This window comes from Lagopus muta, chromosome 4 (assembly GCF_023343835.1).
Source record: "Lagopus muta isolate bLagMut1 chromosome 4, bLagMut1 primary, whole genome shotgun sequence".
Lineage (NCBI taxonomy): Eukaryota > Metazoa > Chordata > Aves > Galliformes > Phasianidae > Lagopus > Lagopus muta.
Genome location: NC_064436.1, coordinates 40,289,550 through 40,304,273, shown reverse-complemented (window position 1 = coordinate 40,304,273; position 14,724 = coordinate 40,289,550). Strand labels below are relative to the sequence as shown.

General features: G+C 42.5%; 1 long non-coding RNA gene across 1 annotated transcript; it reads left to right on the top strand.

Moving 5' to 3' along the window:
* The first annotated feature begins 1,115 nt into the window (after window positions 1–1,115).
* On the top strand, window positions 1,116–14,609 carry LOC125691677 (uncharacterized). Its single transcript, XR_007376206.1, has 3 exons — window positions 1,116–1,880; window positions 9,625–9,705; window positions 10,882–14,609. It is a non-coding gene; the product is annotated as an uncharacterized LOC125691677 (long non-coding RNA).
* The last annotated feature ends 115 nt before the right edge of the window (window positions 14,610–14,724 follow it).

Sequence of the window (14,724 nt, the reverse complement as noted above, 5' to 3'; positions counted from 1 at the left end):
TATCAAATAGTTCCTCTAAGAGTTCTTTCCTGTTCTAGAACAGGTTTTCACACCCCTGTGTGAGGCACCAGGATTGAGCACAGCGTGAGCCACAGAGCTCCTGGTCCCATGAACAATATTCAATCTATTTCAGTAACTGATTTTAAACCATCCAGGTTTAGCATAAGATTTTTCGCTTAGGGGTTATGTAGATCTACGAGGCTGTGCTGGTGCCATTTTCCAGTACTTGTGCTAGTTAAACATTTTACTGTAGATCAAATTCAAAGGGATTCAAGAGTGCCATTCAACCTCGTACAAATGGGCAAAGACCAGAAAAAAAGAAGAGGCTGAATGGAGGATCTGAGCCTAAGGAGGAAACAGCTCAGCACAGGTTGAACAGAGAATTGCTGTAAGTTTTGCAAATATTTGCCACGATGGAGCATGGGAGGATATCAAAAAGCTCTGAAAATCTGAGGGATTGCCATCTGGAGAAGGAGAATCAGAGTGCAGGTATTACTCTTTTCTCTCTGCTCTTGTTGTCAGAGGGCCAAATAGGCAACAGCTGCAGATAAAGCTGCATTCTTCCTCAAGTTCCCTGCCTGCAAGGATGTGGACGATCTCCTCACATTGCCCTCACTTCAGTCCAGCTCTGCTCCTCACATCAAATTATTTTAGGAGACCTGCAGGTCGTTCTCGCATGCTCTTGTCTTTTCCAGTGTAATTTTCACAGGAGGAATGAATCGGTTTTGTTCAATATGACTTTGAGGTCTTCTGCCTCTGAAATAGCTTCAGCCTGTGTGAGACTTAGGTGGCAGCAACAGGGAACTGCCCAGCTTCAAGAACAGCTGGGGCTGTTGTGTGACCCAGTGAAGAGGGTGAACATATTTAGTTCCCTGTGTGGCAGAATGCCATGTACTAATGGAGATAGAAGATAGGTATGTGGGAGGGAGCTCTGACTCAGTTAATATACCTAAATGTGAAGAAATGGGACTTGGGGTTAAAGTACATCTCTTGCAAATGGCTTGATGCAGTCAGTGTGACATGTATTGCTGAACCTTTGTTCTCTGATGTCACAAGTATCAGAGTTTCCACGGTGCTCTTTTGGCTGCTGCTCTTGCTTTTGAAATTTACTGCTTTGGACATTCAGGGGTATTTTACTCAGTGTGGAAGTGAATTAGTTGCAGGAGTGTTGATAGCACACAGCTGACCACACTTTGCTAAGAGCTTTAGTGCACTTGCATTTAAGCTCCTGGCTACAGTGATAGTTGGAAGAAAAAGGATAAAACTGGACAGCTCTCATCAACTCCTCTGATTTGTGATTTTCTTTTTTCTTCTGTTTTCCTCCCATTCACTCCTTTTCTCTGTTATATAAAGGAAAACACTGACATTTTCCCTTTAAATTTAGACAGCAGCCATAGATTAAGCTTGCTAAGATTCAGTAATCAGATTTCACTGGTTTAAAATTAACCAAAACAGCATAAGAATGTTTGTTTTCTCTCAGCTGGTGGCAGCAGAGCTCAGAAGCTGCCCAGAACAGGTGGCTCTGGAGCAGATGTGTGTATCATGGTGAGGAGAGAAATGCCCTGCTGCAAGCTGTTTCCATTGCCAAAGGCACAATATCTTGTCTGCTCAGAATAAGTTTTTCTGGCCCAGCTTCCCAGCTGCCAGAATGGGACAGGTGAAGGCTGGGCTGCATGGGAATGGAGGGAGAGAGAGATATCATGCTATTTGGGATGGAGAGAAGGCCAGCAACAGTGCTACCATCGATCATCCTCTACCTGCTCCCCAGCAACTGCCCCATCAATTCTCTCCTTCCCTCTACTATGTTAACAGCAGAGCTGCTCGTTTTGGCTTGTGATTGAAACAGATTGGGGATTTTAAGACTCCGCCCAGTGCGGTGGGTAAGGAAGATTTCTCTACTGCCTTCCTTTCCTTTGCTTCCTTCACTTGTTAGAAACTTCTGGCAGAGGGTGTTACAGGCAGAATGAGTGTTAGTTGGTCTGCTCACCCTGACCCCACAGATGGAGAAAAGGTGTGTGTATGCTACATGGCCTGATCCTCTCCTTCTCAGCAAGGCCTTTCATCTCCATGTAACCATGCTCCTTCTGTCTCCCATCGGCTTGGAGAGCCAATGAACGGAGACTGGAGCCCCAGCTGCATGTCCTGCAGCTGCTCTGTGGGGCTGCTTCATTGCGTGCCTAGGGCTATTTGCCCTTACATCGCCTCATCATTTCTCATTTCTCAATGAAATTTTGTTTTCTTTTTGTATTTATCTGGGATTGTCTTCAACACACCTAGTGGCTGAGCTTCATAGTGTAACTTTCGTGTGTGTTTCCAGGTTTGGGTCACGTTGGTTTGGGGTTCGGTTTTCTTTTCCTCTTTTTCTTTTCCTTTGGCAGAAGAGCAGTTAAAGTTTTCCCTTCCCCATTACTGAGGGGCTGGCTCAATCATTTCCTCCTGAAATCACAGCTGAGACCCATTCTCTGTGCTAAACCAGCAGCTGTGTAGTAGTTCACAGAGCAGCATAGGGCTGTGCCTAGAGGGCAAGATTCTCAGTTTCTTCTGTTGGCCAAGCCATGCTCAGAGGTGTAGTTTAAGGCTAAGAACCTTCATGGGGTGTGGAAATGTCTGTGTATGAAGCTTCTTTTGAATCTCTTTTTAGACAATGTATAAGAGAAGGCTATTTTCCTTTTCTAGCGTTAGGGGGAGCACAGCTGTTAAGAGAAAGTCTGTGTTTAAAAAAACCAAACAAAAGATACAAACAGAGAAAGTCCAGTCTTTTGTTAGTCTGATTTAAATTCTCCTTTATATATACTATGTTCTTATATATATTATGGTCTGCTTATAATCCCTGTGCCAAACAAACCAAGCTACTGCAGGTTTAGGACATTGCTCTCAGAGACATCAAAGAGGAAGTGTGAAGCTGGACAGTCTGTGCATGCTCCCATCACCTGAATCACATTTGCCAAGAAGCAAACATAACTGAGTGGCATGATCAGCTGTTGAAACTTTGCTTGCATCCCAGCACTAGGGATTGCAATTCAGGATTGCTGTTTTACTACTGGGACTGTCACTGAGATATTGCATCTTATAGTGGATTTCTGGATGCTCTACGAGCAAGGCTAGCAGAATCAGTCCCTGAGTGTACTGACATACCATACACATAACGTTATTTAGGCCAAATGTTCTCAAGGAAATTTTATTCTATGCATTTTTCTTTGAATCAGAGCATGTTTTCATATGGTTACATTGATTGATTGTTTGGCTGATTCACCTAGATTCAATACCTAAAAATAGTTTGTTAAAAGTTATATAAGCTCAGACTCAAGGCAACTCCCTTGATTTCCAATTTCCTCCAAATCCTCCAATTTCTTTGGAGGCCAGAAGTCCAAGCTGGGGCTTGTTGCCTTGTGACAGAGCAGAGCCCATCCTTTGAGAGCTGCAAGTGGCCTGCCAGCCTTTGTTACTGACAAGGCAAAGCATGGCAGATGGGTTCAGCTATTCCTAACATTGGGATAGGATGGTTCTTGTTGGTATTATTGGTTTAGTTCTTTGGAGTTTGCAGGACTGTGTCAGCATCCATGTATTTTGATCTAGCCTGTTTTGCACACATTTAATTGACTTCTTTAGGAATATACCAATGCTGATATTGCCAAGAGAAGTGAAGGGTAAAGTGAGTAAGAAGGATTTCTTCCAAGAGAAGAGGATGCACAGACACACGCAGGTGACATGCAGTGGTACCACTGGTTGCAGGAGGATGATACCAGGAAGATCAACTGTAGCTGTTATGTGTGGGTTTCGGTAATATTAGTCAGGAGGAAGTTTCTGTGAGAATTCTGGTGCTAGTAAGTGCTTCCAGAAGTCAGCGGAAGAAGTGGCAGAGAGCTGGAAAGGGACTAAAGAGAGAAAAACCTGGGAAGGGAAGAAGACCAAGAATAAAAAATCTTTCACCAGTGGGAAGGGATACTTCTCCCTCTTTTAAGACTTTATTTTCTATTTTTTTCTAGTTCGAAAGGATGACAGGAGCATGAGGCAAACTGTTATTTATGTAAAGGGGAAGAGAGACATATGGGGACATCTGTTTTAAGGAGCAGCTTCAAAAATAACCACGGGAGAGGAGTGTGTTTGCAGAGTGTAGCTGGCAACCTACAAAGCAGTAGAAAGTATGACAGCAGTAGTGCTCCGAGCACAGACAGCCTCATATTCATTGAATATCCAAAATACACAGCAGTGGAATGCGGATTTGGATACTACTGTAATTATAAACAAAAACAAACAAACAAAAAAACAACTATTATTTGCCTGAGTAAGCAGATTGGGAGGTTTTGAAGAAGGATGCTCACACAGCTTTGTGCCCTAGCCTGTCACTGACTGCTGAAGCCATGAGCAGACAGCAGCTGCCGGCCTCTGGGTTCAGGCTTCCGACTTGGCTGTGGATTTACTGGAATCATAGAATCATTAAGGTTGGAAAAGACCTTCAAGATCATTTAGTACAACGATCACCCCATCACCGTCATGCCCACTAAACCATGTCCCAAGTGCTACATCTATTCTTGAATGCTTCCAGGGACAGTGATTCCATCACTTCCCTGGACAGCCCATTCCAATGCATTACATTCTTTCTGAGAACAAATTTTTCCTAATCCCCAACCTAAACCTCCCCTGGTGCAACTTGAGGCCATTACCCCTTTTTCTGTCACCAGTTACCTGGGAGAAGAGGCAGCCTTCACCTTGCTATAATCTTTCAGGTAGTTGTAGAGGGTGATAAGACCTCCTCTGAGCCTCCTCTTCTCCAGACTAAACAATCCCAGCTCCCTCAGCCAATCCTCAAAGGACTTGTGCTCCAGATCCTTCATTAGCTTTGTTGCCCTTCCTTGGACAAAAAGAAAGTCCATCAAAGCCCACCTGTTATCTTCACTTCCTAGAGGGTAAGAAAGAAAGGTAGAAAACATGGCTTTTCTGCTCCTTCCTCACCTTCTAACATCTGTGGCTACAAACAACCCTGAAAGTGTGGTGAAGCAGAATTCATCACAGATATCAAGTAAGTAAAGTACTTGCATCTCATAACTGGGTAATCAGATATCTAGCTTTGTATTTACTGAAGTTCAATAGACATTTTAATGTTCAGGATGCATAGGTTATCTCACTGGATGCCCGTTCTCTGTGCTTAGGTCTGTTTCTTATCAGACCCTGCAGAACTTGCAGCTGACTGATTTCAAGTGGATGTGGGCTTCTAAGCAGAGATCACTTCTGAAAGGAGAGCTCTGGCAATGTTTCCCTTGGAGTATTTCATGTGTTCTGTTCCAATATGTCTTCAGGTCTTGTCAAGCTTTTTCTATGAGTTTGTAACTATATGGAAAATACAAAATATTTCAGTCTCAACAGAATTTGGTAGGTAACTTTCATCCTAGTTTGAACTGAGCATATGGCCTTCTCTGTGTAGCTGTTTGATTGCTTCCTTCTTGTTTCATGACAAACTGGCTCACAATTCTCTTTTCCCTGTATGAAGTGGGACCTGCGAGCATTGCATCATTCTGCTGTGCACGCTGCTGTAACCTTTATAGTGTAGACGTTCTTCAGATATCTAGTTGCTAGAGCAGTAAAAAAGATAATGCTGACTGCAGACTATGAAGGTCTTCCTTGCTTCAGTCCAGCAAGAGCTGGCATTGTGTTTGTGGTTTTTGCTGCCAATTCTTCTCCGAACTCCTGGTGGATGAAAAACTTAATGTGATCCAGCAGTGTGCTCTTGCAGCTCGGAAAACAAATTGTATTCTGGGCTCCAACAGAAGAGGGGTGCCCAGCAGGGACAGGGAGGTAATTGTTCCTCTCTACTCTGTCCTTGTGAGGCCCCATCTGGAGTACTGTGTTCAGATCTGGAGCCTCCAGTACAAGAAAGACAGGGAGCTGTTGGAGGGGGTCCAGAGGAGGGCCACAAAGATGATCAGGGGGCTGGAGCACCTCCTTTACAAAGACAGGCTGAGGGAGCTGGGCTTGTTCAGCCTGGAGAAGAGAAGGCTGCAGGGTTGAGGGAGGGAAGATTTAGGTTGGATATCAGGGGGGAACTCTTTACCAAGAGAGTGGTGAGATGCTGGAACAGGCTGCCCAAAGAGGTGGTGGATGCCCCAACCCTGGAGGTGTTCAAGGTCAGGTTGGAAGGGGCCCTGGACAGCCTGGTCTATTATTAGATATAGAGGCTGGTGGCCCTGCATGTGGCAGGGGGTTGGAGCTTGATGATCTTTACGACTCTTTCCAACCCGAGCCATTCAATGATTCAATGAATTTAGCTGCTAGTTCCGATCTACTCACTTCCTAGACACCTTACAACAGCAGAGTCCTGCAGCTATGAAAATTTGGGAACAGTTAGGTGAAATGTCACTTTCTCATTCTACAGAGTACTTGTCTGTGAGCATGCCCATGGAAGGTTTCAATGTGTTGCCACTTACCTCTAGATGGCTGGACCTCCTCTTTGTCCTGCTCTCAGTTTTCTGAAGCTGATAATGCTTAAAGCAGAACAATGGACTTTTTGTAAACTCTCTTGCCGCTCCCTTTATAACTTAACATTTCTAACAGTTGGCAAATTTACTTTTAAGATGAATAGTTCAAACTTTTCAAATGTACTGAGAGCTATGTTAATTTCTAAGAAAGTGATGAACATTATACAAGGCAAAAACAAAGAAGCAGCAGCTCCCTATTGCTATTCATTTGCGTTCCATATACACCTAACAAAAATTTCACAATCTTTTATTTCACAGGTGCATGCATGAGTGTGACACATTCTACAGTTAATCTTTGGGATAGACTGGGATAGAGCATGATATACTTCTGAGAAGTCATGACTTAGCCACATATCTTAGTCTGGTGAATTTGGTGAGGCACCATTTGCAAAGCTTTGAGAGATGTCTTATGGTCATTCTGATTTTGCTCAGGAGGAATATTTCTGCCCCAAAATAGCTCTCCTTGCCTAAATAAAAAATATTTTACTTATAAGTTTATACTTCTGGGTGGAAAAACATGAACTTCCCTGATGATTGCAGATTGATATAATGCACAGAGCAAGCAGGACTACCCTGAAAGTCATATAAGACAAAAAGATAAAGTATACATCTGTGTCATGGCTTTATGATTTTGTTATTGGTATTTCACATCATAACATCATGTAGTGTACTGGGACTTAATGTCAATGCTTCAGCTAATCCTGAAGTTCTGGGGATTGTTGATATTTCCAGGTATCTGGTCTCAGAAGTTAATAACTACATCTCCCAGAAGATCTTCACTGTTCCCTCTCTTTTCCATTTAGAGGGAAAGATAAAACTGCTTGTGAGTAATGAGATGGCCCCTTCTTTTACTGCTTGTCTCTGAGGTTGTGTGCTCCCTAGCCGTCTTGCCTTTGGCATTAGAGAAAGGCCTTTGGTTTTGCACACTCTCATTTTATTTATCTCAGTTTCTATTCCAATTCTATTGTATCATATTGTGTTATCTTGCATTCCACTATCATATTTAGTAAATTTACTATCATATTTAGTAAATTCTCCCTTGGCCTGTTGCCGCAGTTTTTTTAGGCCAATCTCCCTACCTTCTCACCTTTTTTCCTTCCTCCTCCCCTGGGGTGCAGGTTGGCAAGTCCATCTGCACCACTGGTGACAGAATTGGGTGGCTGAACCAACTCTAAACCACTGACAATTTGTTTCTTGAAGATGTAACTGTTTTTTTCTTTTTTCCTTCCCTTATCAGTCTCTTCTTTGCATTTTCTGATCCATTCCTTTTAATTTACTGGGTCTACATAATGTGCTCATAGATATTTGCATCCTCGAGTTAAAAACAACAGAGAGATCCATCTTAAAACTAAGATTCCTTTAGTTTTGTTATTACATTGTGTGTTGACCACCTGCAGAAGCAAGGACAGTTGCGGTCCTTACCTCTAAGTGACTGATACATCAAACTTGAAATGTTGGCGCTCTTTAACAATTATGAGAAAGGCTAAGGAAGATGGACTAAAAGATAGATGGTACATGAAAAAATAAGGTAGAGCTCGATCCAGAAGTACATCTGGGGTAGGATTTCTTCTCTTTTTCCAAAGACTGGTTCAGGTTTCAGTCACTCGCAGTTCAATTTCCTTAAAAGACTATAACAGCAAAATAGCTGATGGTATAATTACTGCAGCAAAGAGAAGCAGGAAATTAAAATGAGCCCCACCCATGCCAACTCAGAGATTATCACAGAGAAGCTTACAGGAAACTACAAGACTGTGAAAAATAAGACTTTTCAACAGCAATTGAAACCTGACAGGAATATTGGTGGCTCCTATTTTTTCCTCATTCACTTGAATGTTTCTGATCTTGTAAATGTAATGAGAGAAAAAAAATGCCTGAAAATTTTCACTTACTAGATTTGCAAACAAATAAACTACATATTTTCCTGAAGCATCTTCAATTTAAAGGTGTCCAAAAAGGTGTACAGGCTATTTATTTTGAAGTGTTAACTTTGAAAATATTCTAGGAACAAAATCTGGCTTACTGGCCCCCCAGAATACTCTCAAAATACTGTGGTTCCCAAGTAAGTATGGGAATCATGGCTAGCCTGAGCCCTATCTTTTACTGCTTGATAAACAGTATGCTGCCACTGAGAACACAGCACTATCTGCAAAAGATGTAGCATTACCAGCGGCATGGTCTGTTCCCCCACGACACTGTGGAAAAGAAAAAGCCCTTAATAACACAGCATGATCTTGTAAAGTCTATAGTATTGCTATTTTTGGCCTTCTGGAAATGTTTAAAAAAATGTGCATAATTTATCTTGTTCTTAAGAATGTCCAACTAATTTGTGGTATGAAAAGACTTGCTGTCTTTGTGTTATATCTGAGAAATCAAGAGCATTAATACTCAAGGTACAGGAAACAGTGGTATCTTTGATCCTACTATGTGGTAACTGTTGACAGATGTGAATAGAGATGCATAAGAAGAACTGGACACAAAATTATGAGGAAATCATATTAAATGCATCAGTCACCTTTCTTTAGGATTATCAGCTCACTCACAGAATCCAGAAGCATCCTAATACATGATTAGAAGCCTTAGATATGCTCTGTTATATAGTCTGAAAGTCAGGAGTCACCAGTGTCAGAACAAAGATGAAGGACCTTTTGCACTACTATTGCCATAGCTGAGATGGGCAAACATGCTCTTGCTAGAGACTGGCTCACTCAAGAGCCTTGTTCCTTCAGGGTTTTGCGTCCGTATTCTGCTATGAAAGCGCTGGCTCTACAATGATACAGGGCCCTATCACAGTATAGCGTCTCTACATCTATTTGGATCAGAAAACAATGAAAAATTGCTGCCTTTATTTAAAATAAGAACTTGTATAGATGGCTTTTTCCACTGTTCTCAGCTAGGTGATTTAAGGCTGTCTAAGCCGAGGGCTGTGTGCTGAATTCCCGTCTGAATCAGCAAAACATCTACTTCAACATGTTCTAGCTCCATTCTTTGTGAACCCAAAGCTAAAAGCATTTTTAAAAGATATGTTCCAAGATGAACAGGTCTGCTAGCTTCCTCTCCCACCACTCTGACTGCAACTTGCATTTATGGCCTTCAGCAACCACATTCGCTCTCTTATCTAACCTGCTGCTCCCACTGCCTGACCTTCTGACAGATTTACAGATTGCTTGGAAAGAGATCCAAGATTGATTCTTGAAAGATTGCTCATCTGGACAGCTCTCATTCAAGCACCCAGGTAAGAAAAATATCTGCACAGGAAGATGGATGGGGGAAGCTCATTTGGCTTAGGGCTGTGTTAAGGAAACCCCTTGCAGGGAAATGCATTCAAAGATTACTGAAAATGGTGGATTTATAGAAAACCTTACTGCCACTCAGAGGAAATCCTCACTGTCCTGAATGCTGTTACGGAGTAAACTCTCTATGTTAAACCTGAGCTGTGAAGAGAGGGTGTGCTGTGTTATTTGCTGAAGAATGGCTGAGAGCAATTCAGAGGGCGTTGGATAGCTAAAAGGACCTTAACTCACAAAAAAGACACAGTGTTCCAACCGAGGATAAAAATCAATTACATGGACAGAACATCTGAAAGAATTACATCAAAAGCATCAGAAACAGACAAGCAAATGCTTCTGTTGAGGAAGCGAACAGTTCCCAGATTTGCAGTTTGTTCAGTGCCTTAGCAATTCAAAATTAAAAGGATAAATGCGTCACTTGCTGGAGTCTACATTTATCTCTGTACTAATGACAGTGGCCCTGTAACACAAACAATGAAGGTGCAGGGGATTGCCTACGTAGTAATTGCAGCCACTACTAATTCAGGACTGCAGATGTGAGACTCTTTTGTACAGTAGCATATATCTTTTTATCTCACTATGTCCTGTCACTGTCCTGCATGCAAAATTATAAAAAGTAATAGTAAATGCTCTTTGAGAACTTGTTTGGCTATAAGAGATAGGTGCTTGGAACTATCTTCAGTCACTGTATGGTAGGGAGACATGGATCAAGCACGTCAGACCTTTCCTGCCTCAGTATCGTGCAGACTCGTCAGGGGAAGTGTTAAGAAAGCACGCAATAAAAATCTCCTGGGCTGGGCTTGCTGAGGCGCTGCACTACAGAGGCAGAGCTGCACTTCTGAGCATTTGCCCCAAGCAGTGAGGCTGTGCAGCTGCAGCCCTGTTCCTGTTTGCTCCTTAGCCTTTACCTGCACGGCATGAGGGCGGAAGCATGCCACCTCTTCCTTTCAAGAGCAGCAGAGGTGTCAGCTTGAGGTTCCTGGCAAAACACCCAAAACAAGACAAACCCTCCATACCTACTCCTTTTGCTTGCAAGAAAGGAAAAGCAGGGTGCATTATTTTTCCCTACTCTTTGATAGTAGTATTTCTGGCACTAATGATCTTCATATTTCATTTTGCAGATGTTTGCTCCAAAGGGATTTCTGAGGCTGTATCTTGTCTTTCTGTTTTGACTGCTGCAAGACTTGTCTGGGCTCATCTTGAGCAAGCCACCTTCCAGACTGCAAGCAGTAGAGCTCAGCTGGGTGGATCTTGTGACCACTGCTGGAGTTCCCTTCAAGAAATTTGCATTCTAGTTAGTAGCTCTCCTCATCTTCCTTCCAAAACCTGTCCAATTTTAGAGGGGACTGCTGTGAGTAGAATCTGCAATTTCTTTATATGATTATTTTTACCATGAGAACAAAAGAAATAATAGAACTCTATACTAAAAGAATAGCCTTTGGGAAAAGAACATTAAGGCTTAGATACATATTGTCTTGAGAAAGCAATACTGGGTGTGATGTGTTTGGTTACTGGTTATTATTTGATATGCCCTAACTTCAGCTTCTGGCCTCTCACTCTGTAGATGTATTGACGCACAGTGCTTTGTGACTCAGTCTAACAACAATGCTTTTGTTACTAAATTATAATGATACTGGGTTGATCCTGCAAGAGGATATTATTATTCAGTAGTCACAGGCTAAGTTTCAGGTTGAAAAAGCAGCTTGATACTCACTAGAAAGCCACTAACTAGTGTAGCTTTAAAGACAGCTAAATACTTGCAGTTGTGAAAGAACTGAAAAGATTCGTGTTATTCTTGTAGAAAACCGAAGCCGTATTCACAACTGGGATAAGGCACACAAATTCACTGAAGCCAGCACAGCTTGTTTCAGCACCTGAGTCCGGTCCTGTGAAATCCTTTTCTCAGAACTTCAAGCCTAAAAAGCCCTCCCTCTTTAGAAGTCGGACATGTGCTAAGCAGAAAACAAAGTGTTTTAACATTTGCAACAGTACTAAATGAATACAAATAGTATCACAGGTTGGGACGATGAACAGATTGAAAAGTATTCTGATGTAGGTAGTACCTCTAACTCCATAAACCTTGTGTCTCAGAAAGCTCTATGGCTTTTTTGCGGAAAAAATATTGCTACTGTATAAATTTCAACTTAAATGAGGTGTCCAGAAAATAACTAGACTTAGGGACACAGACATAGAGCTTTTTTTAGACCACAACTCTTTATCTTCCTGAATGTGGCACAAGGTGACATTAGTAATGTGATAACTCATGGAACTTCCACCTTCAATAGGCTACTTAGCCATATTTCGTCTCAAGTCACTCAGACTTGCATTTCTTTTACCCTGAAAAATGTCTAAAAATTCAGAGATCAACAAACAGAGGCAGACGCAAAAACAGAAGTGCAGGATGTAAGAAATGACCACATTCAGGAATTGGATGAGAGCTTTTTACTTCAAGTAAGAATTTCAAAGTCTACGGTTATTCCCGTGCTAAGATATTTATCAAACTTCCTGCACTTACCAGCATCAGTCTTGGTCAGCCTTTGGTCAGAAGTCTGTTGACTTCTGTTGACTTAGGGGCAGAGAATGTATTTAATCATTCAGATAGGACCTTTTCTCTCATGTCAGTAGTAAATTAAAACATTGCATAATGTTGTGCAGCAGTGGGCTTCTAGAAACATTACTTTGTCACTGAAATACTCTCCCTTAGTTCTCCTGTAGTAGGCAGATGAATTATAAAGCAACAGAATTTGAATAACTGTCTCACCATATTGCCAGGAAAGGTAATATTATCTACTCACTTCTGCTGAGTATTGCCTCAGGCTTTTGTACCAAAACATCACACTAGAACTCAGTGCTGTCTAGTAACTAACACTGAATTTAAAGTGTTGCCACAGTCAATAATGCTCAGTTTCCAGACCTAGGTCACCAAAGCATGTAAAAAAGGATCCATGAGTGATGACTCAAAGCCAAAGATATTTTTTCTTTTTTTCTTTTTATTTTTTTATTAATTCCTGTTTGTTTAGGACAGAAGATAAAAATGTGTTTATAAACCAGAGAGTCTGTTGCAGGTGCAGGGGACTCTGTTCCAGCTGGCACTCTGAAAGATCAATTACCTCTATCAAAGCTGTTCTGCTGCCTTTGCTGTCTAGTTGCTCATTTCTGAGGCTGCACGGGAACCCTACACACAGAGTGAATTAAAAAGACCAGGGCTCTGTGTTCAATACCCTCTTCGAGTGTACAATTTAACCATTAATGCTACAAGCCCTAATTCTTCTTAATCTGATCAAATGGTGGGAAAACATAAAAAGCTTTTGAGTTTGAAATGACCTGGCAATGGTGATGCTATTCTCAATTGAGAATGCAAATGAAACCATGTAATACAGTGCTATAATTGAGAAAGATTGCATTTTTTTAAGTTGTTGACCAGGAATGGATGGATTGGTAGGCAAGCTATCAAAGAACCGTTATGGAATACAGCTTAATAAATATTATTCTGCAATATTTTCCTGTTGCCTGTGAAGCATTACAGTGCTAAAGGGTGCATTGTATGTGGTGTTAGTAGGGTGTTGTGACAGCGATATTATCAATGTTTGTACAGGTTGTCACCAATACTTGAAATGACTTGTAAAAACAGCACCTTAATAATAATACCCTGCTACCATTACTGTGCTGTAGATGGAAATGTGCTTTCATTCTTTGGTACACAATCTATATATTACTGATTAATTTTCTACCTTCTTTCCATGGATGGTTCGCAAAAGACAGTGTTAACAACACTCTTAACAGCATGTGCAATCACATCATTTGTATGGTAAGCTGTACGGTTATATTCATGTTATAAGTTGTTTTTTTTTGCATTCATTTCTCATTTACCACCAAACTCCCCACTAATTTTCATGGATGCATTTCAGCAAATGCTTTTTCTCCCCAACATCTACTACACCTGATGGAAATGTTTTCCTCCCTCAAAAAACACACATGATCAGGGCTCCAAAACCAGCATGAGCTGATCTTGAACCAAAGTCTATTGTGTTGTTCTAAAAATATCATACTTTTGAAGACTGTTATCTTACAGTCTGGTAGAAACGTGGGACATAATTTACTATTACAAAGAAGCCTTCCATCTTTTCAATTAGAAGTATTGCACTTATCATTGCTGGACCAGGAAACTCTGAAGACTTGCAAGATTGAAACGATGATATCCTTCAGCTAGGAAATGCTATTATGCTGCTAATGCTAGGCTGCGTGTACTCCGAATCCCACGTAGACATGAATACAATGCTACAGCTGGCAGATACCAGTGTCGGTGTATGCTCAGTAGGAGCTCTAGAACACGCTGTAAAATAGTTCCTCTTGTGTTCCGTGCATGTAACACACACAAATTCAGGTGGGAGGTGATCTGCAGACACCAGTTTAGAACAAGCTGCACACAGTGCGATGAGGGCTGTGCACCCTCTCATCACGGCAGTCAGCCTACAACCGGGCTGTTTGTGGCACGGCTCCTGCAGCACACCGCGGAGCGCTCCTCTCGCTGCCTCGCAGTCCCCTCGCTGCCCCCAGCTGCCAGCCGGATCAATGAGTTTTGCCCACTCATTTGCCCTTTGCCAAGGGTTTGGTTGACCTTTAAAAATGGAAAATCCTCCGTCTCCGACCTAAAAGTCCGCCACGAAGCCACGCGTTCTCGTCATTACTACTGACCACGGGCGCTAAATGAGAGGACGTTCATCTCAGCGCTGCAAGGAGCGCCCACCGCCGCCCTCCCTCCGTCCTCACCCCGACTCGGGGCCGCGCCGACCCCTCCGACCGGCGACACGGCGCAGTCCGCTCCCCGAGGCAGGCACACCAGCACAGCCCGGCGGCTAGGCTCCCCCACAGGCACCCCGCCGCCGGGACACCCGCCGCGAGGAGCGGGCGCTTCAAGCGGGACGGCTGCGAAGCCCGATTGGCTCGGCGCGCCGTCAATCATC